Raw genomic sequence first — 26,805 nt, 5'->3', positions numbered from 1 at the left:
TTGAATTCAATATAAAAGAAAACAGATATAATGTTGGGGAAATTAAATTATTTCAGACAGATAAATTTCTTTACTTCATTTATGTAATATCATTTGTTACTGTAGCTTTGATGAGTATTATATTTGGTGCATTAAATTCCATTTGGAATTATAACAATTAACCTGTAAATCAGATCTATTTTTTAAGACTTACTTTAGAGCAGTTAATTTTATTAAGGGTGACTTTTATTTATTCTCTAAACATTTTGTTCAATATGGAAATATATTCAACATTTCAGACTAAGCAAATTTGCAAACTGTTACTATTTTTTAGTGACTAGTAAGTTTTCCAATATCTCAGGTTACTCTAAATTAATTATGAGACAGTTTATCATATTCAGCTAAGAAAGTTGATAAAACAGAGGTAAGTTCTGGTTAGGATTGTGCATTCTTATAATACTATAATATGGCAGAAGAACCCTAAATTCAAGATTGAACCACTTTTGCCATGAATGACATATTTTAGACTGTCTACATTAATGGTTGCAATAGTGGATATACCATTCCCTAGTAATTCCCTTTACCTACTGTGATGAATTATTTTACTTGTGAGTTGTACATTATTAAATGTTAGATCTTGGTTATTTGTAAAATTTATCTGAGTAGGTTTCCCCTCCCTCCCTCTTCCAGTTCACTCCTCTAGCTCCCTTCTACTCTCCATCGACTCCTCCCTGTCTCTCCATCAAGTTTGGAGTTTGGATTGTTGAATTTAGCAAGTTAAAAAATTTTTCCAAACAGGAGTTAGTATCACAGAATCTTTTTAAGCAAAGAACCCATGGCCCTTCTGGTCATTCCACTGCTTTGTTGCCATTATCAAATGTCCTTGAGAGAGTGCTGTGATTCAGAACTAGTGTGCCCTGACTTCATGTTATGTGAATTAGAGGACTATTCTGTTTTTATAATTGCTAGAAAAGCAGCTTCTCAGATAGTAAGTTTCATTATATAAATTAGTTTTTATTAATGAATGAAAGGCAGAATCTGAAACAAATTCTTTTAAAGTGACTTTCAGTCAATGGCATCATTTAATTTTATATTAATAAATGTAAAAACCATAGCTATTATGGCAGTGGTTTCTAGCTCTCATTTTCCACTGACACTTTTTATTAGGATGCCATGTACATAGCAAAGAATAATGAAAAGTTATGAATATATAAAATATTTTTACTATGTGTAACATAAAGATTTCTAATGTGATATAATTTGAAATCACTATTCATTTTAAAATTTATTTCTCATATATACATATTCTAAGATTGATGTCCAAATCAATGAGTAAAGTATATTAAATATTAATAAACCACTTAATGACCCCAAAGAATTAACATATAAGACTATTATACAGGATGTAGAAACTACAATATGGTTTGTTTTCCATGATATGTTCTCTCAAGATGTGGGAGCTAGGATTTCTGAATTATTTATAGAAAATTTTATTGCAAGAATTTGTACTAAATTATTTAATTTAAAAATGATTTTCAAGTATCTCAGGGTTGCAGTTGTTTGGAATACTGTTTCACAGACTTTATTTGTTTTATTATAGATCAATAGTTTGGAAAACATCACAAAACAAGTACACTCAGTGAATGATACAAATTCTACATTATTACTCAGTCTTAAGACCAGCTTGACTTCATAATTCAAATTTTCTACATTTTTGAAAATTAAATTGGCATCTCCACTTGAAATAATTTAATACTTCAGACTTTTTTTGCAGTGAATAATAATATGTACAAAATAAAAATAGAAAGTTTCTATTTTTCATTGGACTTAAACAATAACATAAGGAAACTGCAATAGTTTTAAAATTTTTATCCCTAAACAATTACTATTTTTGAAAAGAAGGTTGTAAAAAGAAACAGACAGAGAGAGATATTGGTGACATCTTAAAAAAAAAAACTCCTATGAAACCTAAAAAACAATTCCTTGACAACAGAATGTGACTTTTTTTATATTTGTAATATTTTGCTTTTCACTCATTAATCCATTTATTCATTTCTTATTTGATGAGTTGTTCCTGTGTCAAATCTATTTCTAGGCACTAAGTGGTTCTGAGAAGACATGCTGAAATATTTGGAAGTGATAAAATGACTGTGCAGGAGCAATAGCCTTTTATCAGCATAGTTAAAGAGAGTCAAGCTTTCAGAATACGGCAGGAGAAATATGTAATATGAGAAAGCTATTTGTTATTTTTATGCTTTTTAATTTTCTCATGCGGCATAAGTTCAATGATTCTATATCCATTAATATTGTGATTCCTAATTATCTACATTTTTGTGCCAGGAAAAGAAAAAAGTAATCTTTCCTTATGAATTCTATTTGTTACTTTTAGCAAGCTATGCATTTACTTTGAAAAAAACTGCATCTGCTCATTTTGCAGAAGAAATTATATATATCCACCGTTCTTTTCTATATTCAATAAACTTTCTCCCTTCCTAAAATTTATAAAGGCAATCCTAATGAAGTTTCCAAATAACATCAGAGTCCCAACTGATTGTCTCTTGTCACCAAATAAAACTTGTAGTACGAGGACTAGGTTACATCAAGGATATTTACAAAAAATTGTATTTACATTTCTATACTTGACAATGTCCAGTGATCCTTTTACAATTGGTCTAGGGATGGACCTAATGTTCCTATGGAAAAATGACTAATCTTCATTCTTTATTTGAAGCTTTTAGATGTCTCATTTTAATATTCTTCTCATATGTTTATATATGTGCATGTAGAGGTAGTGGTTTTCTAAGAATTGATTGATACAAAATATTTTTAATATTGGTAATATTATAAAAAATTTAAACTAGTAATTTTCATTTTGAATTAAAGTATTTTTTAAAAATATTCATACCCAATAAAGACTTAGTTGTTTTACCATCCTATTGTGTAAAAAGAAAAACTGCTATGACTCCCCAAATTGAGCTGTGTACTGTAGCTATGATTATACCTATGTCTGTGTGATTCCCTTCTGTATGCTATGAATATGTTCTATTGCCATCAGTTAATAAAGAAGCTTCTTTTGTCCAATGACTTAACAGAATATAGACAGGCTGGAAAAGATATAGAGAGACAGAAGGTAGAGTTAGTGAGATACCATGTAACTGCCTCTAGAGACAGATGTGCCAAAACTTTACTTGGTAAGTCACAGCCATGTGGCAATAAAAATATTAATAAAAATGGGTTAATTTAAGATATAAGAGCTAGCTAGCAATATTCTTAAGCGATTTGACAACAATATTGCAAATAATATAGTTTCTGAGTGATTATTGTGGGTCTAAGAAGCCAGGAAGTAATGAGCAGACTCCTCCATGGAACTGACTCCCCAGCATAGTTGATTATATCCACATTAAAACTTAAAAGCTCATAAAGGAATTCTAGACACAATTGAACAGAGTTTGTGTGACGTTTTGGTAGCAGCGTTTTATAAGTTGGGCTCTGTTAGAAGCAAGCAGAGGCACAATTCTTTTAAGAGAAGGCTTCCTGACTCAGTTTTAGCAGTAAAAACTGCATGCCTTCTTTAAAAACACTGGCACAAATGTTTCTAACTCCATTAGGAGGTCCTGCTATAGTGCATCTAAATAGGGTTTGTGAGCTGCATGTTACAAACTCCTTAATGGTGTGACATAGACCCACTGTATATCTGAAACTGGGGCAGCATGCAGACTCACAGAGGTGGTAAACAGACCTCTGCCATGTTGGACTGGGCAGAGCCAAAAGACAAAGCAGCCTTGGTCCTAGCCACACATACTTAGCATTAAAAAAATAAACACTTCTGGTCAAAAGATAGTTATAGATATACAAATAAAAACAAATCCAGATGGAAAAGACCTAATGGGTCACAGTGTTAGATAAGTGTATGTAGGCTTGAGAGAGAGAAAGAGAGAGAGAGAGAGAGAGAGAGAGAGAGAGAGAGAGAGAGGAAAAAGAGTATAGACCAGCACAGACAGTCATAGACTAAAGTAGTGAAGATAATAAAATAAATATTAAATTTGTAGAAAAAGCAACATAGTAAGTAAAGTAAGCCACATAAAGATACAATATATACAGATAGTCTGGATTATGTATACTATTGTGCTTTATTTGAATTTTTTGACTGTGAAGGAGCTAAGTACAAAGAGATGTTTAGCATGGGCTGCTGAGCTAAACAAACATATTTTAAAGGTATCTTGACTTCAAATTTTGAGTCTAAGGGTTCTACTTTGACAGTCTGTGGACTCCTTATAGACTAACGTGGTTTGATGGAAAAAAAAACCCAGGAAGTCACTGTTAACATGCCTAAAAATACTTTGGTCTACATAAAACAGGAAGCACTTTGGAAAAATCTACACCCAAATTCCCAGATACTGTTTATACATGTTTGTTAACATTTGAAGGGGAATGTGCTATAAAGATTTGAATTGCTATGGATGTTGGTTTATTAATACAAATTTAAAGTCAATGTTGTTATGCATATATTTCTGCTCTTTTGATTAAGGTATTGTGTTTGTGCAGCTCATTTAAAATTGCAATATTTAGTTAAAAATACAGGGTAATAATAATCTCTAATAGTCAAGCTTATAGTCATGTTAGTTACATTTTCTAGACGTAAAAAGAGGTATTTTAAACGGATAGATATTCTTCAGATATTTCAAAGACTACAGACTATGGCATTTAAAATGTTTTAAGAATTTAGGATTTTTCATGACAGTGACATACATCTTCTTTTGGCAGAACCAATGTACTTCAAGAGGATGATGGGCATTATATAGGCTGCCCAAGGAGTTTGTTAGCCATTTGGGCAAGAAACTATTCTTGCCTGGACTGTTTGATGTTATTCTATACAAACTGGACATGCAGGACCCACAGAAAAATGACCGCTGAACTTACCTAAAGGGGAGATTGCCCTTCAGGGTTTCTGCTTCATAAAAGTGTCTTCCAGACATTCTGCAGGACACAGAAGAAAGCAATTAATAATTTTGCCAATACAAGATATAAGAGATCTTCAAATTTCCTACTTTATGGAAAAGTCTCCTGGATACTATGTACCTTTAGATGCCTCGGTGTTACAAGACTTAGGGTGACTGTTCAGGCAAAAAGATTTCTTTTTTTTTTTTGATTTATTTATTTATTACATATACAGTGTTCTGCTTGCATGTATACTTGCAGACCAAAAGAAGGCACCAGATCTCATTAAAGATGGTTGTGAGCCACCATGTGGTTGCTGGGAATTGAACTCAGGACCTCTGGAAGAGCAGTCAGTGCTCTTAACCTCTGAGCCATCTCAGCCCAGCAACAAGATTTCTTGGTCAATACTAGAGTTCTTGAAGTAGCTTACAATGCACTTCCTGTTAACTTAAGTAATATTATATCTTTCTACAGTCTTTGATAGAGTTGAAGAATGGATAGTTATAATTATAGTTTTTCTTACTTATGATAATAAAGTAGATATAAATATTATAACTATAGTTCTTGCTTGATAACTTTTAATTTTATTTAATCTTGCTATGTTAAAGTTAAAACCTTCCTTTTTATTTAGACAGAAAAGGGGAGGTGATTTGAAGTTTCCCTGTATATTTTATGAATTTGTTTTATTGCCATTGCTTAATAAAGAAGCTACTTTTGGCCAATAGCTTAACAGAATATAGCCAGGCTGGAAAAAATATAGAGAAAGAAGGCAAAGTTAGTGAGACACAATGTAGCTGTCAGAGGAGAAAGACGTTAGCTGCCAGAGGAGAAAGATGTGAGCTGCTGGCTGGAACCTTGCCAGTATGCCACAGGCCTCATGCTAAAATATAAAATAATAGGAATAGGTTAATTTAATATGTAAGAGCTAGCTAGAAATGCACTTAGCAGATGGCAAAAACTATTTCAAAAAATACAGTTTATGCATTTTTATTGTGGGATGAGCAGAATGGAAAACTATCACAACAAAAAATATAGTTTCTAAATTGTACAGGAGTAAAGATGTATAATATTACTAGTTACCTATAAAATTATATAAACAATTTTTAAAGTTAATGACAACTTGTACATTAATCAAGGAACCAGAATTAATGAAGAATAAAGGGAAGAAAAAATGAAGAAGATGAAAAGTTCAATCACAAGAAAATGTCAAAAGGAATTTACTGGAAGAGTAAAACACTAATGAATAATTTGACTATTTTTTAAAGGACATGAAGTTGCATGAATACTCAAAGGGGCTTTTAACAGAGAGGAGTTAGAATTAAAAATTAATAAAATCAAAACACATTGTTAGAAATTCTCTAAAATCTAATAAAAATAAAAAAAAGATATGAGAAAAATGTACAAGTAAGAATTCCCAATACAACATATGAAATAAATTTTTACCTAAAGACTGTGACAAATGAGAAAATATAAGTTGTAAGAAAGACTGCATGCTTGTTGTCATTGACAATGTTATATATGGAATACAATGTCTCAATTAAGAACGAGTTGGTGGAGCCCAATGAAGAAATGTAGCCCACTTACTTTGTTACTGTGCATGAAGACATTGACTGTAGATGGAAATAGATTTACTGAAACACAGCAATGGAAACTATAATAATTCCCCAAGGGACAAATGTAAGTGAATCCAATTACATACATGTATATAATCTCATAGTGAAATTTATAACATTACATTGTAATCAAACACTAATTACAAAACAAAGTAACATATATTATAACATCATATAAAGGAACTGGAGTCAAGGACATGAAAATTAAAGGAAAACGATCTAAAATGATGGGATAAGTTAAGATTGCAAATGCATCACAAGAACGAAAGGCATCACAAGAACGAAAGGCACATTCAACAAACCTTGATGAGTGAAAATCCAAGTTTTTTTATGAAATTGATCACATATGAAATGGATTACAATTTTGTCTGAATAGGAAATAAATAATAACTTCCTCTTATTTTGTTAATAGATTTTTCTCTAATTAGGCAGGTAAACTTTAGCAAACATGTATAAAAACAACATAATAATAGAACTACTAGAGAGTTCCTAAAGAATTATGAAAATTTAAAAATATATATTCTTCTCAGCATTAACATTTAATTAAATAAGGGTCTTTCTGCCTTTACCTCCATTGTGCTGGGAATTCAGATAACAAAACTCTTTATTTTTTTAAGAGACAGGTTTAAAATCATACAAAATAACCAAGTGCCACATGTGGTACACCTCCTTATGAATTCTTCATCACAGGCATTCCAGAGGGGCCCTAAGCAAAACAGTCTTTGGCCATGACTTTTGGCTATACACCAGAACCAGCTGATAAGACCCAGTTCTTGAAGACACTATACATTTTGTTTGAAATATATGGAAAAAGCAATCAAGAGTTGACCAAGAATCTTCTTAACTGATGGTCAGCTTTAATAATCAAAGAAGGTGCAATGTAATCTCTCAAGAGATAAAAGGTTATCAGCAATTTTACCCAGATACAAATCCTGTGAATTATACTACCAATTCACCAATAAAGATGTATTATATTTTTCAATAGCATGATGATTGTAGGGGAAATACACCACTATAAGTGTGAAACCCAAGTTTACTCTGCAAGACAAATAAAAATTCCATGCATGAGGAAATTATGTATGAACACTTTACTAGTGCTCAGCTAACTCGACATGGCAGGCAACTGCCTTTTAAACATTGATCTTTATATGCACAAATAACTGCTACTCTCAGGCTCAACATGAGATGCTTCTCTTTTCAAAGAATAAGTCCATGTAGAAATTCTTGGCTTCTTAAGTCACTCAGAATTTTACTTGTTGAGTACTCAGCCCTAGTTTTTTTTTCTTTTACTCTAGGCTCAGTCAATACCTTTGAAGATGGAGCAGGAAGAGTATAAAATTAGCAAGAGTGAGAACAATTGGATTTTTTTCCTGTCTTTTATAAATGACATAGCTAATTTAACATCTAGTAATATAGATATATATTACTATATATATATCTATAGAAATATATAGAAATTTTTTTGGTCCTGCAACTCCATGCTAAACTACTGAATACACACAGAGTTTCTGAGAGAAGGAGTTATTATATATGATCCTCAGATATGTACATAGTAGTGAATCTACTAGTTTTCTTTGGCTAATTAAATATCCATAGATATGTGGACCTGGTTAAACTTTGTGTGTCACAAAAGAAAACAAAAAGGCATAGATATAGGAAAGGAGGGACTAGGAGATGTTAACAGGAGTAGGAAGAAGATTGGGGTGAGAATAACTTCAATATAATATATACACATATTAAAATGTTATGGAAGGAATTAAATTAGTATTTTAAAATACAACTTATTACTGAAACCAAAAGTGAACTACATATTAATTATGAAAATCTAAGTTACCAATAATAGCAGTGTACTGATAACAAGCAGCATTAAAATTAAAACTTAACAGATAAGCATTTATTCTTTATAATACTTGATAGACTACGTGTAAAATTTACTCCCCAAAAAGACAAGCAAAGGTTATGGATAAACAATTACTTGACTGGTCATCAGTATATAATCATTTCTTTAAACATTCTGGATTATGGCATAATTAGGTAGAATAGGAAGTCCAAAATAATATGTATGTTAATATGTCTAGCCAACGGAGGTCATATAGAAAGTGTGAACAAAAAATTACTCATATATATATATATATATATATATATGTGTGTGTGTGTGTGTGTGTGTGTGTGTGTGTGTGTGTGTAAATTTTAAGGCTATAAATATTAGTTTCTTGTTATTCATTTTTGCTACACCCATATATATTCCTAAAGCCATAAATACAACTTGCTCAGTCTGTATGCTACTATTATGTGTATGTCTTCTGGGCTGATCATTTCCTGTTGGATTATCAGTTGTGATGCTCTGCCTTGAAGAAGCTTCCCTGTCCATGTTAGCACAACTATTGTTGCCATTGTTCACTTATGTTTAGGCAGTCATGTTGATGAGACTGTATAAGTGCAGCTTCTAATATTCATAGAAAAAAACTTCACAGTGAATGCCCTCTTCTGAGACTTTAAAGTTTTTGAAAGAAAAAAATATGACAAACCTATATTTAAAAATAAACAAAGGAATATTTGAAATGTGGAGATCAATTAAAAGTTTAGCATTTCTGCTGAATAAATCTGTTCATATTGATAATAAAATTGAACTCAAACTATGTTAGATATGGAAAAATATTTCCATAAATTAGACAAAGAAAAAAAAGTGGGCAATTTTAATAGCATGTCAATTGAAGTGTTAGTTTGTTGACAGTTAAAGAATTATAGTTTAAAATAACTGTGAAGTGCCAGTCCATCTCTTGCCAATCAAAAATGAGTAGTTTCTTGATGGACCAGTTACTACATGCACAAACCATGTCAAGGGAGACTGTACTATATTTTACTTAGCTAAAATTGATTTTTTCAAAGCTTTACTCAAATGAAAGTGTTTCAAAGATGTCATGCAAATGCTTATATGTTATATCAGCATTGATATCTATTACAATCATGAGGGCTTACAAGAAACAACATTAACAATGAATAGAAAAAAATAAATGTCTCACAAAGTAAGTTAGGGATTAGTATCACATGGTTCATTGTCAACAAGCTGAGGTCTGCCACTATCTGGATTTGTAGTCCTCTACTGAATCCCTTAACTTTTGCATATCACAAAATTTGTGGAAAGCTGAATTCATAAACAGAGAGCAAAAAGAGATTGGAATCAATAACTACTAGTAAAGCAGAGCAGGTGTAATACACTATAATGAAAGCTGAGTGAGTGTATTGTGTTCAGCGATTATATGGGAGCATCTCAGTCTCCATCCCTCTATGATCGCATGACATGATACAAAGTGAAGGTTTGCTGTGACTAAGACCAGGGAACACAAAACCTCAGAAAACGAAGATTATCCTACTGTGTTGTTATCTTGTTAACATAGTAATTATTTGTTTTACATGTGAAATAGATGTTCAAACAATTACTACATCATTCCTTTCAAAAATTCAATGAATTAAAAAAAGTTTATATTTTATAATAAAACTTTACTATTCTTAAAGAAACCAAACTAGACCTGTACAAAATATCAGAAACAAAAACTTCCCACTACATATAACACTTTGAAATAAAAATAATAACTTTATGTTAAACAATGTAGAAATAAAAGTATAAATTGTTAGTTTAATCTGCAATACAAGATTTTCTTCTTTTTCTCTGTGTAGCTTTGGTTCCTGTCCTGAAAGTAGCTCTTGTAAACCAGGCTCATGTCAAACTCACAGAGATCTGACTACCTCTGCCTCCTGAGTGTTGAGATTAAAGACCTGGCAAAATTTGCCACTGCCTGACAAAATATTCTTGAATAAAGAAGCTAAGTCCCACTAGCTCTTCACTGACTCCTGACTGACAGCTAGGGAACCAGCATAGGACTGACATAGGCCTTCTGAATGTGGGTGACAGTTGTGCATGTTGAGAAGTCTGTGGGGCACTGGCAGTGGAACCAGTATTTATCCCTAGTGCATGAACTGCCTTTTTGAAACCCATTCCCTATGGAGGGATACCTTGTTTAGCCTAGATTCAGGGAAGAAATACTGCCTTGGCCCTGCCTCAAGTGATGTGACAGACTTTATTTACTCTTCATGGAAAGCCTCACCCTCTCTGAGGAATGGATGGGGAGTGGGGTGCAGGGAAGGTGGGGGAGCAGGTGGAGGAGAGGGAAAGGGAACTGGTATTGGTAGATAAAATTAAAAAAAATGTGAGAAAATATCTTGATAAAGAACTGTCAAAAGAAAACATTAAAATCTGTACGTTATATTAAAATAATTACGATTATATTTATCATATAACTCAAAAGCATAAAATTAAACTAAAAAGCCTGAAAACAGCAGATAAATATTAGAGTATTCTTAAAATTAGAACTTGACATAGTGTTTTTTTTTTTTTTTAATGCTGTGACAAATCATTATGAAGCAGTGATCTTAAAAAAAAAATTTGATTTTGGGGTTTATAGTCTTATCAGAAATCCCGGAGAACATGAAATAACAATTTCAGATGTTTGAGCAGGGTCCAGGAGATCCCTCACTGGAGGACAAGTGTGGGTATTTTGTTTTTCACTCCGCTATACAGAGAAGACACACTCTGTAGAAGATGCAGTAAAGCAGGGAGCAGTACCTGAAGGACAAACAGAACATAGCAGAGAAAGGAAAGGTGGAACAGAATGCTCAGGTGTGTGTGGGGCAGCGCAAAAGGAAGCATGCAAGGTCAGAATGACAACAGAGTAACAATCCAAAACTGTTATCAACTGACAGGTAAAAAGAATTATTTGTGAGAGCCAAATCATGTGCCAATTTTCATGACTCATTCTCTGTCTTTTGAGCAAACCTGCAACTGCCAAGAAACATTTACTGGATATGTGAAGGTAAAAGTAGTAATTCAAAATAATTTTTAATGTATCAAATTAATTTAAAAAAATATATTCACACATGCCTATGTATGCTTAAAAACAATATTTTAAATAGTCTGACATTGTCTACTCTTCTGTTGATGCCTGACTTATTTACAGTCATTCTGTTGCTATGAAGAGACACAATGACAAAGGCAATTTAAGAAAGAAAATATCTATTTGATCAGTTTCAGACCAACAAGGCAGTGAGCATGGCTTCAGACCAGGAGGCACGTCTTTAAAGTAGTAGCTGAAAGCTCTCATATGATCTATAAATTGCAGAGAGAGAGAGACAGAGAGACAGAGAGAGACAGAGAAAGAGACAGAGAGACAGAGAGACAGAGCGAGCATGGTAGAGAGGCAGAGGAGGATGGCTGTGAGCCTTTGAATCCTCAAAACTCAACCCTAATAACACACCTACTCCACCAAGGTAATACTTCCTAATTTTTCCTAAACGGATTCAGCAATGTGAAGCAAACATTTAAATATATCAGGCTATGTGGGCTGCTCTTTCTCAAACTACAACAATGATAAAAATAATTATCCATATTTTCCATATTTTGCTGTTATAGTACTACTCTTTAACAGTCAAAGAGAAGAAAAATCATGATTTTACAAGGAAGTGCTCTCAAAGCATGTGTTTTTCTAATTATTAGCTTTTGTTAAAGTTGTGGTAGCAATAATTTCAGGGACATGTACAAAGGCTATGTTCTCTACCTTCTATTACCACTTTAATGAGTATAAAATGATTCAATGTGGGATAAGATAATTTAGAAAATTCTGTTTGCTGTTCACCTGTGAAATATTTTATAAACAAGCTCATGTGTGAACCTTGTATTTTGTATACAAAGAAACAAGTGTTAATTACTGAAAAGGCCGACAGCTGTGAAAATATCTCCTATGAGCATGTTTTCTTCATCACACTGATTTATTTTTAAGACAAAAGCATTTAAAAACCTCTATCAATCTTATATCGAATAGGACTCATTAAAAGTTGCATTGATACATTGTTTTTCGACTTCACTTAGAAGACTTGTAAGGAAACTGTTGTAATATTTCCTTAGAGTCATTGCACAAAGACAGTTCTAAGATTCATTAGAATAGACACCACATTGTTTTAGAAAAAAATCATTTTTAGGTGTAACTAACCTAATTACTTTCATTCAAACCTGAATTTATATAGTTATATCTCTGAAGAAGGATGTTAAAAGAAATCCCACACTAGCTCAGATTGAGTATAATGAAAGTTATTTATTTATGTGTAGACTCATAGATCACAATCCTCTGCTATAACAGGGAACAGTAACCAAATCTTGCAGCTGGAAAAGAGGGCAGATGCAACCTTTACATCAGCATATATAGTACAAGAGTCCACACCAAAGTGAGCAGGTAACTTAAAGCCTACTGGCTATAGTAATTCCTACTGTACTACCCCCTTTCAAATGAGAAAGTTCTAAGCCAAAATCAAAGTTATATACAATAATAACAAATATCAGGAATAAAAATTAGAATTACAACCAGCATAAACAATATCAAGTAAGAAACATGTAATAAATATTTCCATAATTATCCTATCCTAATGAGTGTAAGTCTTATAAAAGAAATAACTTGGTCAAGTCGTGAGAAGAAACTAACTATAACTATTTAGTTTCAACCCCAATGAAGAAATGTAAAGGGAAATAATATTATTTGAGTATGTAAGAAGTGCAATCAAGCAACTTCCAAAATGTGCAACAAATGACAGAGACAACTTCCTACCTGGACAATCACCAAAGATCTCATTTGCAATGTTGGAGCAACCAACTTTTGCTAAGACCTAGAATAACTGACAGACCATTTTCAGAGGCAGGAAAAATTTCAAAACTATCTTACCCTGCTTGGCAAGATTCAGCAGTCTTTTTTCTTGTATCCTGTTTGTACTGTCTAGATATTATGCATTTTGTCAGTGGTCAATGCATGGGAATGCCCTGCCCAAAGTCGTTTTGCCAAAAAGAAAACAAGTTCCAAATGGAGTGTCTTGGGTGCTCAACATTCTCTTGGAAATAGATTGGTACTGCCAGTAGCAATCGTGTCTCACTTCAACAGAACCCAAAATTATTTAAGTGCCATAATATACAGCTGTATGAAGTGGTTGAAGATTACCCATCTATGCAGAATATAATCTCTATCTATCAAATAACCTGATTAGTCTAACTATAAGTATGACAAACATGGATGGCTATTGACCTATAATTCTTTTTTTTAGGTATGTTTTTTCCCATTTTTTATTAAAAATTTCCATCTCCTCCCCTCCTCCTCCCCCTTCCCTGACTTATAATTCTTAATACCTATATAGCTTAAAGACTAAGACTTCTTATTAGAATATTAAACAATCTTTGAACAACTGTACAAAAAATGAGGACAATGGCCTCAAAATGTAAACAATGTATAAGTATCTTGATCAGAGGTAGAAATGTATATTGTCATATGATAAACGTATCCTAAAATTGTATCTATATACAAAATGTTTTAAGTAGAGGTAGAAGCATGCATGCATACACTATAACAATATAACTTTGCCTACATATACAAATATTATAAATGAAAATAGTAACATATTCAATATAATTTAAGCTTGTATCATTATACAAGAATCTACACCAATATAAATTGCCTATAAATAATAACTCACAAGTATTCACCCTATTACTCACTATTATTATTCATGTATGTTCATACTAATCTATCATCCCATCCAATTACCCCATTTTTTCAAAGAGATCTCTGATTCTACATCATTTTCTCCCAACCCCCAAACCTATACCAATTATAATCAAGACCTAAATGATGTCTCTAACCCTGAGGAAAACTTTGTTGGGAGAGGGGATGTCATCTTCTAAAATTACTTTCAGCTGTCATGGGGGTGATGTTTTTTCTGTGGGAACTTGTAAAAGTAAAATGATGGTTAAATGCCAAGATTACTGTCTATATAACTGCAAAATATTCTCTGAGTATTCGGTAAGGTTTTTCTGAGGTTCCTATTTGGAGTTCTGGCCATGATGTAATTAAAAATTGCACCATTTCAGCTAACCAAGTTGGAACTATCTTGAGCAGCTGGTACTCAAAACAGGTATTATAGTAACTCTATCATTATCATGATGTCATATCAAACAGGTGGCTTTGTTGTTTGGGGTCCTCATCTTCTTCCTGGAAACTTCAAAAATTACTGCAGGAAAATTCATTGTTCATTGTGGAAAACTTAAACGTTATTTATATAGACATACACAGACATATATATTTAATGAAAGGTATGATAGAGACAAAAATAGGTATAAAAAAGTAATTTTTCTCTACATTCTTTCTTCTTTCTATCCCATAGAAAACAATTCTGGACATGAGCTAGAATCTTTTTACAACATGGATTTAAAGAAAGACAGAGCCAATTCCAACTCCAACATCAGCTCTATGTATTCACATATATATATATATATATATATATATTTATTTCATATATATATTATATATATATACATACATACCTGCAGTATACTTTATATTATAATAAGCAAAAATCTTTTTCCTTTTTTTATAGATATATGCTGGACCATTATCTGTCTTTATTCCTGCAGGTATACCCATGATGGCCATAACTTCTAATAAATGTGTGATTACTGAATTAGCCTTTTCTGAGCTTAAAGCAGTTGCCCACTGAAAACCTGAATAAGTGTTAATGGTGTGGTATACATATTTTAATTTTCTAAATTCTGCAAGATGAAACACATTTATCTGCCAGATTTCTTTCTTTCAGTACCATTTGAGTTAGTCCCTGAAGATAGTATTTGATTATAGAGAGAGCAAGTAGGACATCTCTTTATAATCTCCTTAGCTTGTTGCTGTGTAATAGAAAACTCTGTCTTTAGACCTTTGCAACTGGCATGATTTTTTTTATGAAATTATGAGGCCTTAAACACACTTCCAATCAGTAATTGATCAAGCTCTTTGCCATGGTTCATTGTCTTCTCATAACTTTTTTATTATTTCATCAGTAGTAAAAGGCACTATAATCTCTGCTGGGTCTATACCTGCTAATTGACAAAGTCTCAATTTGCCTTTCATAATTAATTCAAAGACTTTCTCCACATAAGTTTTTAATTTTTTACTCAGTTTATGTTGTAAAAAATATCCATCCTAAGATAATATCTTTCCTGTGCATTAAAATTTGTGTAGGGGAAATTCTGGAAAGCAATAAGACTAGAATACAATTGAGATTTAGATTCACCCTATCCATATGTGTCTTCTGTAATTTCTCCTCAACAGTTGTTAATTATTTTTCTGTTTCAGCTGTTAATTTTCTGGAACTATTTTAGTATTTATCACCATCTAAGGTTTTGTTTAAATTATATTAGATCAGGTGTTATCCCCATAGCTGGTCATACACTGGAAATGTCTTCTAAAAATCTTTGAAAGTCATTAATAGTCTGTAACTGGTCTCCCATAATTTGTGTCCTTTGTGTTCTAATTTTGTATAAACCTATTCTATAACTTAGGTAGTTGACAGAATCTCCTTTCTGTATGTTTTTCAGGAGAAATATATAATTCACATTTTGGCATTTTTTTTTTACTTCTTTACACATTCTTTCTAAAGTATCTATGTTTGAATCTGATAGTAAAATGTCATCCATGTAATAGTAAATTGTATATTTAGAATTTTTTTACATATTATTTCCAATGGCTGACATAAAAAGTATTGGCACAGGTTGGGGCTATTGAACAGTCCCTGTGGAGGGATGGTCCACTGGTATGTCCTAGTACACTGAGAATTATTATAAGTAGGCATAGTGAAGGCAAATTTTTCTCTATCCTTTTCTTGTAAAGGTATGGTGAAGAAACTGTAAAGGTATAGTGAAGAAACAATCTTTTAAATCAATAACTATAAGAGGCCATCCTTATGGGAATACAGATGAGAGAGGAATTTCAGATTCTAGAGGGCCCTTAGGTTGAAATACCTTGTTGAAAGCTCTTAGATCTGTTACCATTGCCCATTTACCATATGTCTTTTTAACAACAAATACAGGAGAATTACAATGGCTTGTTGATTCTACAATATGGTGAGCATCTAGTTGCTCCTATACCAGCTGTTCTAAAGCCTGCAGTTTTTCTTCTGTTAACAGCCACTCTTTAACTGAAATTGGTTTCTAAGTTAACCACTCAGAAGGTAGAGCTGTTAGTACCTCAAAAGGTTTGCTAGTTCCTTTGATTACTTGTACAGCCTGAATGGCTGGTAACCTTTGTGTATAGTACCTTATTATATCCTTCACAGAATTATGAGTTTCTGATACTGCAGGAATGTTAATCTGGGTATTCCATTGCTGCAGAAGATCATGATTCCATAAATTCACTGTGATATTAGCCACATACGGCTTCAGGTTTCCTCTCTGTCCTTCTGAATCTATGCATTCAACCCATCTCATGCTTTATTTAACTTGAGATATGGTCCAATTTCTAGTAATTGAACATCTGTCTCTTGAAAAGGCCAATTTTGATGTATAAATTCTGGAGTAATGATTTTCACCTCCACACCCATGTCTATCAAACCCACAATTACAATGTAATTTATACACACTCTTATCTTTGGCTTTTGATCATTTATAGAAGACTGCCAGAATATATGTTTCCTATTGGAATATTTTAATTTTTCTTCCATGTTTATTTCATCATCTACAAGGGTATGGTTTTTTACAAAATGCTATAGAGTTTTTAATTTTCCTGGTGAGACTTGCCCTCCACAGTGACTGGGAATGACTAGACCACTTTTGACTTGGGGGCCTGGAAGAGGCTCCCCAAGGAGTTTCCCAATGGTATAAGTTTACCTTGTCTGTCTTTTGTTGATCTGCATTCACTGGTCTAATATCGGCCTTTGCCACACCTACATATACCTGAAGACTGAGTCCTCCTATTCTTGCCATTCCCAGAGGATATATTATTTCTAAGAATTCCTTGTCTACAATTCTTCTCAGATGTCCTGTCCTACTACAATCAAAACATTTTGGCATCTTGATGTCTCCTCATTCCTTTGGAAATTGCTTCTCTTACCCAAGATTAATTATTATAGACAATGTCTCTATTTTCATTGTATGCAGAATCCATTCATCTATTGCTGCTGACCTAACCTTTAAAGGCCCAGGTAAATTATTGCATTCTAAGATGGCATTTTCAAAAACCAGAGATTCAATAAGTACTTGTCTAGCATCTGGGTGTTACTACTATTTGTACAGCCTTAGTTAATCTTTATAAAAAGTAACTAATGGGTTCTCTGGCCCTGTTTAACCCTGGCATATATTTTAATTCATTTTCCTACCTCTTGAATCCTGCCCCAAGCATTTAAGACTGCTTTGTGGTATAGGGGCAAGATTTGTTCATTGTAAAGAGCTTGAACCTGTGGATCATCATAAGCATCTTACCAAGATTTTGATCTAGGAAAATTTTAAGTCCTTTTTATTTTCCTTGTTGTTCTAAAATTTTAGCATCGTCTCTGAAATAACATTTAAACATCAGGTGAGGCCCATCATCCAGGACTGCTGAAACTAATTGAAGCCATTTCTGTGGTGTTTCTTTAATGCTACTAGCACATATCTTTACCATTTCCCTAACAAATACGGAATGCAAGCCATAAGTTCTGACAGCTTGCTTAATTTCTTTTAGATTATATATAGAAATATATTTCAGTTAGCTAGATAATCTTCAAACCTTTCAAAGACCTTCAGAATATGGCATATAAATGTTTTAAAAACTGAGGATTTTTCTTAACAGTGGGACTTAACTGTTCCTGGTAGCACCAATTAGTTCAAGAAGAAGATGAACATCAAAGAGGCTCCTCATTGAGTTTGTTAGTCATTATGGCAAAAACTGCTCTTGCATGAACTTCTAGACTCGACTTGCAGGAACCACAAAAAAATGAATGCTAAAGTTTCCTAAAAGAAGTGGGAGAGTGTAGGAGGAGAGACCCGCTTGTTGGTTCTTAGCCACCTGGCTAGTTTAGACCTGAAATAATCACACATAAACTGTATTAATTAAATCACTGCTTGGTCCATTAGCTCTAGATTGCCACTGGCTAATCTCCTAAATATTAATTTAACCCATTTCTATTAATCTGTGTATTGCCATGTGACAGTGGCTTACCAACCAAATTTCCCATCATCTGTCTATGGCAGTTCCATTGCTTCTCTCTGACTCTGCCTTTCTTTATCCCAGCATACTGCCTAGCTTTCCCCACCTACCTAAATTCTGCCTTGCTATAGATCCAAAGCAGTTTATTTTTTAATAATAATCACAGTTTACAGAGGAAAATCCCACATCATGAAAGCCCTTTGTGGCTCCTGCTTCATGAAAGAGTCTGCCAGACATTCTACAAGACACAGAAAAAGCAACTAGTGGACTTTGCCATTACAAGTCAAAACAGACGTTCAAATTTCCTGCTTCTTAGAAAAGTCTGCCAGATACTATGGGCTTGTGGGTTAAATGTTGGATGCCCCAATGATACAAAAAAACTTTGTTCGACTATCCAAGCAGCAAGATGTCTCTGTAAATTCTAGAGTTTTGGAAGTTGCTTGAAATGATTTTCTGTTTACTTAGGTAATATAATATCCTTCTAATCTTTAATAATGGAACTAAAAATGGATAGTTGTAGTTTTTTTAGTTATAATAAAATTAAAGTAAATATAAATATTGTAACTATAATTCTTGCTTGATGCCTGTTTTGTTATATGTAATTTTATTATGTTAAAGTTAAAATCTTCCTTTTTATTTTAAACAGAAAAGGGAAAATGATGTGGGAATTCCTTCCATATATGTATTGTTTGTATTGTTTAATGAATAAAGAAGCTATTTTCAGCCAATGGCTTAACATAATATAAACAGGCTGGAAGACATGTTTATAGAGAGAGTAGGCAGGGTCAGGGAGAAGCCATGTAGCCACTGTCTGAGACAGACATGCCAGGAACTTTCAGTTAAACCACGAGCCTCATGGTGAAGTAATAATAGAAATAGGTTAATTTAAGATGTAAAAGTTAGTCAGTAAAAAGCTAGAGGGATAGGTCAAACGGTAATTTAATTAATACAGTTTCTGTATTGGGAGTCTTGATGGCCAAAATCAAATAGCCTCCAGCAACAGAAAACAGAGTGAAGTTTCTAATTATAATAAAGTGTATTTTCCTTTTATTCAAAGTCCAAGTTGGAAATATTATGTGATTAAGAATGATGTGAACTACATTTAGAGTACCTGACAGCTTGGTCCACAGTGGGAGATCCTGTGACAAGCAACAGATCCATAAATAAAATAATTAGTTGAATTTTATTCTTATGATTATGACAAGTATTTTGTTCCATATGTAATTGTTTTAAAAAATGGTGATAGTCAGAAGTAAAATGATTTGAAGCATTCAATTCAAGTGTCTGGAATTTACCAGAAGCTGGTAAATGAGTGCCACACATGTTAATGAGGCCTTACATTCATCCTATTGTAACAGAGTGTTCCAAAATTCTTAGGATAACCACAAATACTATCTTTAGAGCCCTATCCCTAAGTGTTCAAGAATAAACTTTAGATTATCAATAAAATATTATTATAATATAGAAACTATAATATTGTCCAAATACTTCAACACAATTAGTGTAGTTTACTCAGATATTGTCTTCTAAAAATAGAGCATAGTTTATGTTGGAAATCCCTACAGTATTTATTCATTCATATCTCATATCATTCATTCCAAGGGCAATTTTTTTAACAATAGCATCATTATCAAAATATAATGGGGTCATACCAAATAATATTATTTTAAAATAAGATTGGAATCTTTCAGTATGCACATATGCAAATATATGAACAAATTATTATTGAAGAATAATATTCTTCACAGAACACTGATATGCAAAATTAGAGAAAAACAATTAAAATAGAAAATCTTCATCTGACATTTAACCACAGTAATAATTTAGTCAAACATCAAAAGATGTTACTGATATGTAATATTTGATGATCACTGGAAAAGTTTGATAGTCTCAAAGTATTTCCCTCCAGAAATCTTATCAATTATAAAAAGGAAATGGTTGTATTAGAGAAAGCTAGCACATATACTTAACAGTGATCAAAGTTTACTTTCCCATCAACATAAAAGATTGACAAGCACTGAAAATACAGCATCACTTCTGTGAGATTTCTGCCAAAACACATAACATGAATCTCATCATGAGAAACATCAAACATAAAATGAGGAATACTTTACAAAATAATTGGCTTATGTTTGGAAAAGTGTCAGATAATGCTGTTCTTCAAAGCAACATTAATGAGCCATGTTGAAATGAAGAATTCCAAAAGCACATAATAATTAATAGATAGAGACATTGTACATTAGATATTTTTTTAAAAAGCATTTATACTGTTTAACAATTTCAAAATTGTAAAACTGGAGTTTTTACCTTTTATTTTTCATTATCATACCCTTCCTTTCTGTTGAAAGCATCAATTTTTCAGATTTTTTTATGTCTGTCATTGTTAACTGACTAAATATTATTATGGTTTCTTGCATGAGCATTGCCGGTAGCTATTTTACTGGAATGTGGTAAATGGATTAGGGAACACACCACTCAAGAACATGACACACCTTCTTCAAGTACTCTATCTACTCATAGTCCCTCTATGTAAAAGCCAGAGAATGGGGAGAAATTCTATCAAACAGAAATAGTATCAGGTGGACATAACATTGCAATTGAACTCATGAACTAATGAAGCTGTGCTTAGCTACAGTAGACTTACTCAATTAGACTTGTAAACATCTTTAATGCAAGAGGATGGAGCTTATACATGAGAGTTTTGAAGAAAATATTGAGACAGCAAGGAAATCAAAATAGAATGTCTTGTAAAAAAAGTTTGAGGGAATGCATTATATTGTCCTTAGAATATTTTATTGAATTTGAAATTACATAATGACAAATATTTATACTAATAGCATCATCAGTCTACAAAATGGCTCTGAGTCTATGGAAAACATACTATTAAAATTAAATTATAATAAACATTGAGGACTGAGAATTACTTATTTAGTGCTTTGTTATCCATACTTCAGTTCTAATGTAAAATAAAAGTTCTACTTTCTTAAGTAGATTTGGAGACTTAGTTATTAGAAATATATATTTCTGTGAGTAACCAAAGATCTGAAAATTCAAGGTAAGTGTTGAACTTCATCTCTTTCAGGAATTACTAATTAAATTTTATCTCTATAGTTTTAACACACTGTGTCTATTACACATGTAACATTGTAATTCTTTTTTTAAAATTATTATTCATTCAAATATCAGCCAAACAATTGTTGACAATCGTGGCATCATTTTTTTTTTCCTCATGGTTTATTTTTTTTTTTATTTTTTTTTTCCTCATGGTTTATTTTTTTTATATTTAAAAATTTCCATCTCCTTCCCTCCTCCTCCCCCCTCCCTCCCCTCCTCCTCCCCCTTCCCTCCCCTCCTTCTCCCCCTTCCCTCCCCTCCCCTCCACCCATACCTCCCCTCCCTCCCTCTCAAGGCCAAGGAGCCATCAGGGTTCCCCACTCTATGCTAAGACCAAGGTCCTCCCAACTCCCCCCAGGTCCAGGAAGGTGATCGACCAAGCTGAGAAGGCTCCCACAGAGCCCGTCCATGAAGAACAATCAGAGCCCAGAGCCATTGTCCTTTGCTTCTCAGTCAGCCCCCGCTGTTGGCCACACTCAGAGAGACGGGTTTGGTCGCATGATCCATCAGTCCCATTCCAACTGGAGTTGGTGATCTCCCATTAGTTCTGTCCCATCGTCTCAGTGGGTGAACGCACCCCTCACAGTCCTGACTTTCTTGCTCATGTTCTCCCTCTTTCTGCTCTTCATCAGGACCTTGGGAGCTCAGTCCTGTGTTCCAATGTGGGTTTCTGTCTCTATCTCCATCCATCGCCAGATGAAGATTCCCCTGGATGTATCTTCTGGTGCTGAGATCAGGTGTCCTTGCTTGCCAAGGAGCTCACAGACCTATTTATTTATTTTTAATTAAAAATTTCCACCTCCTCCCCTCCTCCCATTTTCCTCCCCCTTCCCTAACCCCCTCCCCCTCCCTCTCCAGTCCAAAGACCAGTCAGGATTCCCTGCCCTCTGGGAAAGTCCAAGGTCCTCCCCCTCCATCCAGGTCTAGGAAGGTGAGCATCCAAACAGACTAGGCTCCCACAAAGCCAGTACACGCAGTAGGACCAAAACCAAGTGCCATTCATTGTCCTTGGCTTCTCAATCAGCCCTCTTTGTCAGCCACGTTCAGAGAGACCGGTTTGATCACATACTCATTCAGTCCCAGTCCAGCTGGCCTTTGTGAGCACCCAATAGATCAGCCCCACCGTCTCAGTGGGTGGATGCACCCGTCACGGTCCTGACTTTCTTACTCATTTTTTTCCCTCCTTCTGCTCCTCATTTGGACCTTAGGAGCTCAGTCCAGTGCTCCAATGTGGGTCTCTGTCTCTAGCTTCATCCATCGCCAGATGAAGGTTCTATAGTGATATGCAAGATATTCATCAGTATGGCTATAGGATAGGACCATTTCAGGCTCACTCTCCTCAGCTGCCCAAGGATCTAGCTAGGGCTATCTCCATGGACACCTGGGAACACCTCTAGAGTCAACTCTCTCGCCAACCCAAAAATGGTTCCTTTAATTAAGATATATACTTCCCTGCTTCCATATCCACCCTTCCTCCATCCCAACCATCCCATTCTCCCAAGCTCTCCCCATCCTCCCCTTCTCACTTTTTTCGCATCTCCCTTTACCCCCATCCCACCCCACCCCCAAGTCTCCAATTTTTCCTGGCAATCTTGTCTCCTTCCAATATCCAGGAGAATAACTATATGTTTTTCTTTGGGTTCACCTTCTTATTCAGCTTCTCTAGGATCACGTATTATAGGCTCAATGTCCTTTATTTACGGCTAGAATCCACTTATGCGTGAGTACATCCCATGTTCATCTTCTTGGATCTGGGTTACCTCATTCAGGATGGTGTTTTACTAGGTGCTTTTCATTATAAGAGCTGATATATTTAACGAACATATATTTTACTAAACTGTTATCTGAATATGAATATGCAATTATAGTTTAACTATGCACAAGTGGGCTTTGGTTTATTAATTTTACATAAAAATTCCAAACATGGGATAAAAGAATTTTCAACCTGTCTTTACAACTCAGTGATTGAGAAAAAATTTTCATTCTAATAGTAAAAAATTCAAACAAAAATTTTGACTCTAATATAAATTATATTCATAAAATTTTTGTCATTAAATCAATGCCCACTGATATTTATAAAAACTGTATGCTAATACAAGATGTCTAATTGTTTTCCATAAATTTTACTTTAAAGAAAAATATGAATATTTAAGTTAGGCAGGCTAAATATGATTTCTAGATATGAAATAGCAATTTAAAATATATGTTTTGCTATAAGAATTTGCAATCCTTTATTTAACTGACCCTTGAGAGGATGATCTAAGATGCCCTTTCTCCATGACAGACAGAATATACAACCAATCTTTAGAGAGAGTACTTGTAAGAATATGAAACAATTTCTACATATTGATTTTTTAATTTTTACTAACAGTCTAAGCACTAAGAATTCTGTTCATTTCTTATTTTAAATATTATGAAGGAAAGCCAAGAAATGTTATTCTGAGTCTGCCCCTGTCTTATTTAAGATACTGTTGCTGATCCAAATCAACTCGGAGAAAAAAAAATGGTGTACTTTATCTTATTAGGGATGGTCCATCATCCAGTAAAGTCAGGACAGGAGTTTATGTAAAGAACCTGGATATAGGAACTGAAGCAATACAGTGGGGGAAACACTATTTTATCAGTTGCTTTTATTTTGCTTTGATAAGACACCACAAACAAGATAATTTATAAAATAGTTGATTTGGGCTTATGCTACCAGAGAGATGAGTCTACCATGGTCAGAAAGTATATCATATTACATAGCAGCCCTAGTGGCTGAAGCAAGTAACTGAGAGTTCATATCCCACACACAAAATGAAAGCATAAAGTGAGGGAACCAGAAGTGGCTTACATATCAAACTGCCCTCTCCAGTGACATCCTCCACCATAGATGAACCTTCTATACCTCCCAAACAGCACCATCAACTGGGAAATAAGTGTTCAAATATCCAAGCCTAGGGAACATATTTCTTTTTCTTTTTATTTTTTTTCATTTTTTTATTAAAAATTTCCATGTCCTCCCCTCCTCCCACTTCCCTCCCCTCCCCTCCACTCATACCCCCACTCCCTCCCTCTCCAGGCCAAAGAGCCATCAGGGTTCCCTACACTATGTAAAGTCCAAGGTCCTCCCAACTCCCCCCAGGTCCAGGAAGGTAAGCATCCAAACTGACAAGGCTCACACGTATTTCTAAATGAAACTATCTAATTCTATTCTTTATCCCACCAGAGATTGTGATCCTGAAGATAATAAGAAGGTGAACCCCCCCCCAAAAAGATATAGTAATCCTCCTGGATATTGGAAGTAGACACGATTGCCAGGCAAAAATTGGGAACTTGAGGGTTGGGCGAGACGCGGCCAAGGGGAGAGGGGGAGAGAAAAGCGTGAAGGGGAGAATGGGGGGAGCTCGGAGGAATGGGATGCTTGGGATACAGGAAGGGTGGATATGGGAGCAGGAAAGCATTTATCTTAATTTAGGGAGCCACCTGAGGGTTGTCAAGAGACTTGACCCTAGAGGGGTTCCCAGGTTTTCAGGGAGACGCCCCCAGTTAGTTCCTTGGGCAGCTGAGGAGAGGGAGCCTGAAAAGGCCAGTTCCTATAGCCATACTGATGAATTTCTTGCATATCACCATAGAACCTCCACCTGGCGATAGATGAAGAAAATGACAGAGCCCCACATCGGAGCACCGGACTGAGCTCCCAAGGTCCTGATGAGGAGCAGAAGGAGAGAGAACATGAGAAAGAAAGTCAGGACCATGAGGGAACCTCCACCTGGCGATAGATGAAGAAAATGACTGAGCCCCACATTGGAGCACTGGACTGAGCTCCCAAGATCCTGATGAGGAGCAGAAGGAGAGAGAACATAAGAAAGAAAGTCAGGAACGTGAGGGGTGCGTTCACTCATGGAGACAGTGGGACAGAACTAATGGGAGATCACCAACTCCAGTTGGAATGGGACTGATGGATCATGCGACCAAACCCGTTTCTCTGAATGTGGCCAACAGTGGGGGCTGACTGAGAAGCAAAGGACAATGGCGCTGGGCTCTGATTCTTCTGCATGGACGGGCTCTGTGGGAGCCTTCTCAGCTTGGTCGGTCACCTTCCTGGACCTGGGGGGAGTTGGGGGGGCCTTGGTCTTAACATAGAGTAGGGAACCCTGATGGCTCCTTGGCCTGGAGAGGGAGGGAGGGGAGGTATGGGTGGAACGGAGGGGAGGGAAGGGGGAGGAGGAGGGGAGGGAAGGGGGAGGAGGAGGGGAGGAGATGGAAATTTTCAAATATAAAAAAATAAACCATGAAAAAAAAAAAGAAAAAAAATACATTAGTCCAACTTCATGGTTCTCGGAAATCTTGCACAGTTTCCAGAGATTAAAAGTCCAAACTTCAAAGTATTTTCTTGACACTCAAGGCAGTTTCTTAATTGCAGTGACCTATAAAATACAAAAGTAATTTAATATATATTTCATTTCTAAAGAGAATATATATATTTCCACTCCCCCAAATGGAATGCTCTTAAGAAATTTTGGACTAAAGCAAACCAAAATCCAATATATCCTGGTACTGCATTTTCAATGTCAAAGAGCTCAGATGGTTCAGAACATAGCTTTGCCAAACTAAAGCACACATCTCTCTCTTAGGCTGCTTTCCACTAACTGTATAAATCTCTCTTGGGAGATATCTCCATCTTCGTCATCTCCAACACTGGATGGTCTTCACTACAACCCACAATCTACTTTTACAGCATCATACAATGGCTTCTCAGAGACTCCTGCCTTCTCATAGTCTTGTTCTTGCAGGGAATCTCCTATCACATGCTTCCTGGTCTCAGAAGCTCTCTCAAAACATGAAAATTCTATAATAGCTTTGCATCAATCAAACAAACAATCAATTTGGGATTCCTTCATATCTTTAAATCTAATATCATGTGAATGATGTTGACAAATTGTATTATTATCTTGGGATGAATGCAAGAACCTTTAAAATACACTATCAGTAATTATGTAAATTGTGTGCAATTGATTTCTAGGAGAAAATTCCAGAGGTTTTTTTAAATTGTATATCTTGGAAACTTAGTGTGCAAAGTCTTGTCCTGAAGGAGTCATCACATTATTCAGCTGTAGAAAATGAGTCCCCTTCTAGTG

The sequence above is a fragment of the Arvicola amphibius genome, chromosome 10, assembly GCF_903992535.2.
Source record: "Arvicola amphibius chromosome 10, mArvAmp1.2, whole genome shotgun sequence".
NCBI lineage: Eukaryota > Metazoa > Chordata > Mammalia > Rodentia > Cricetidae > Arvicola > Arvicola amphibius.
This window is presented reverse-complemented; position numbering follows the sequence as displayed.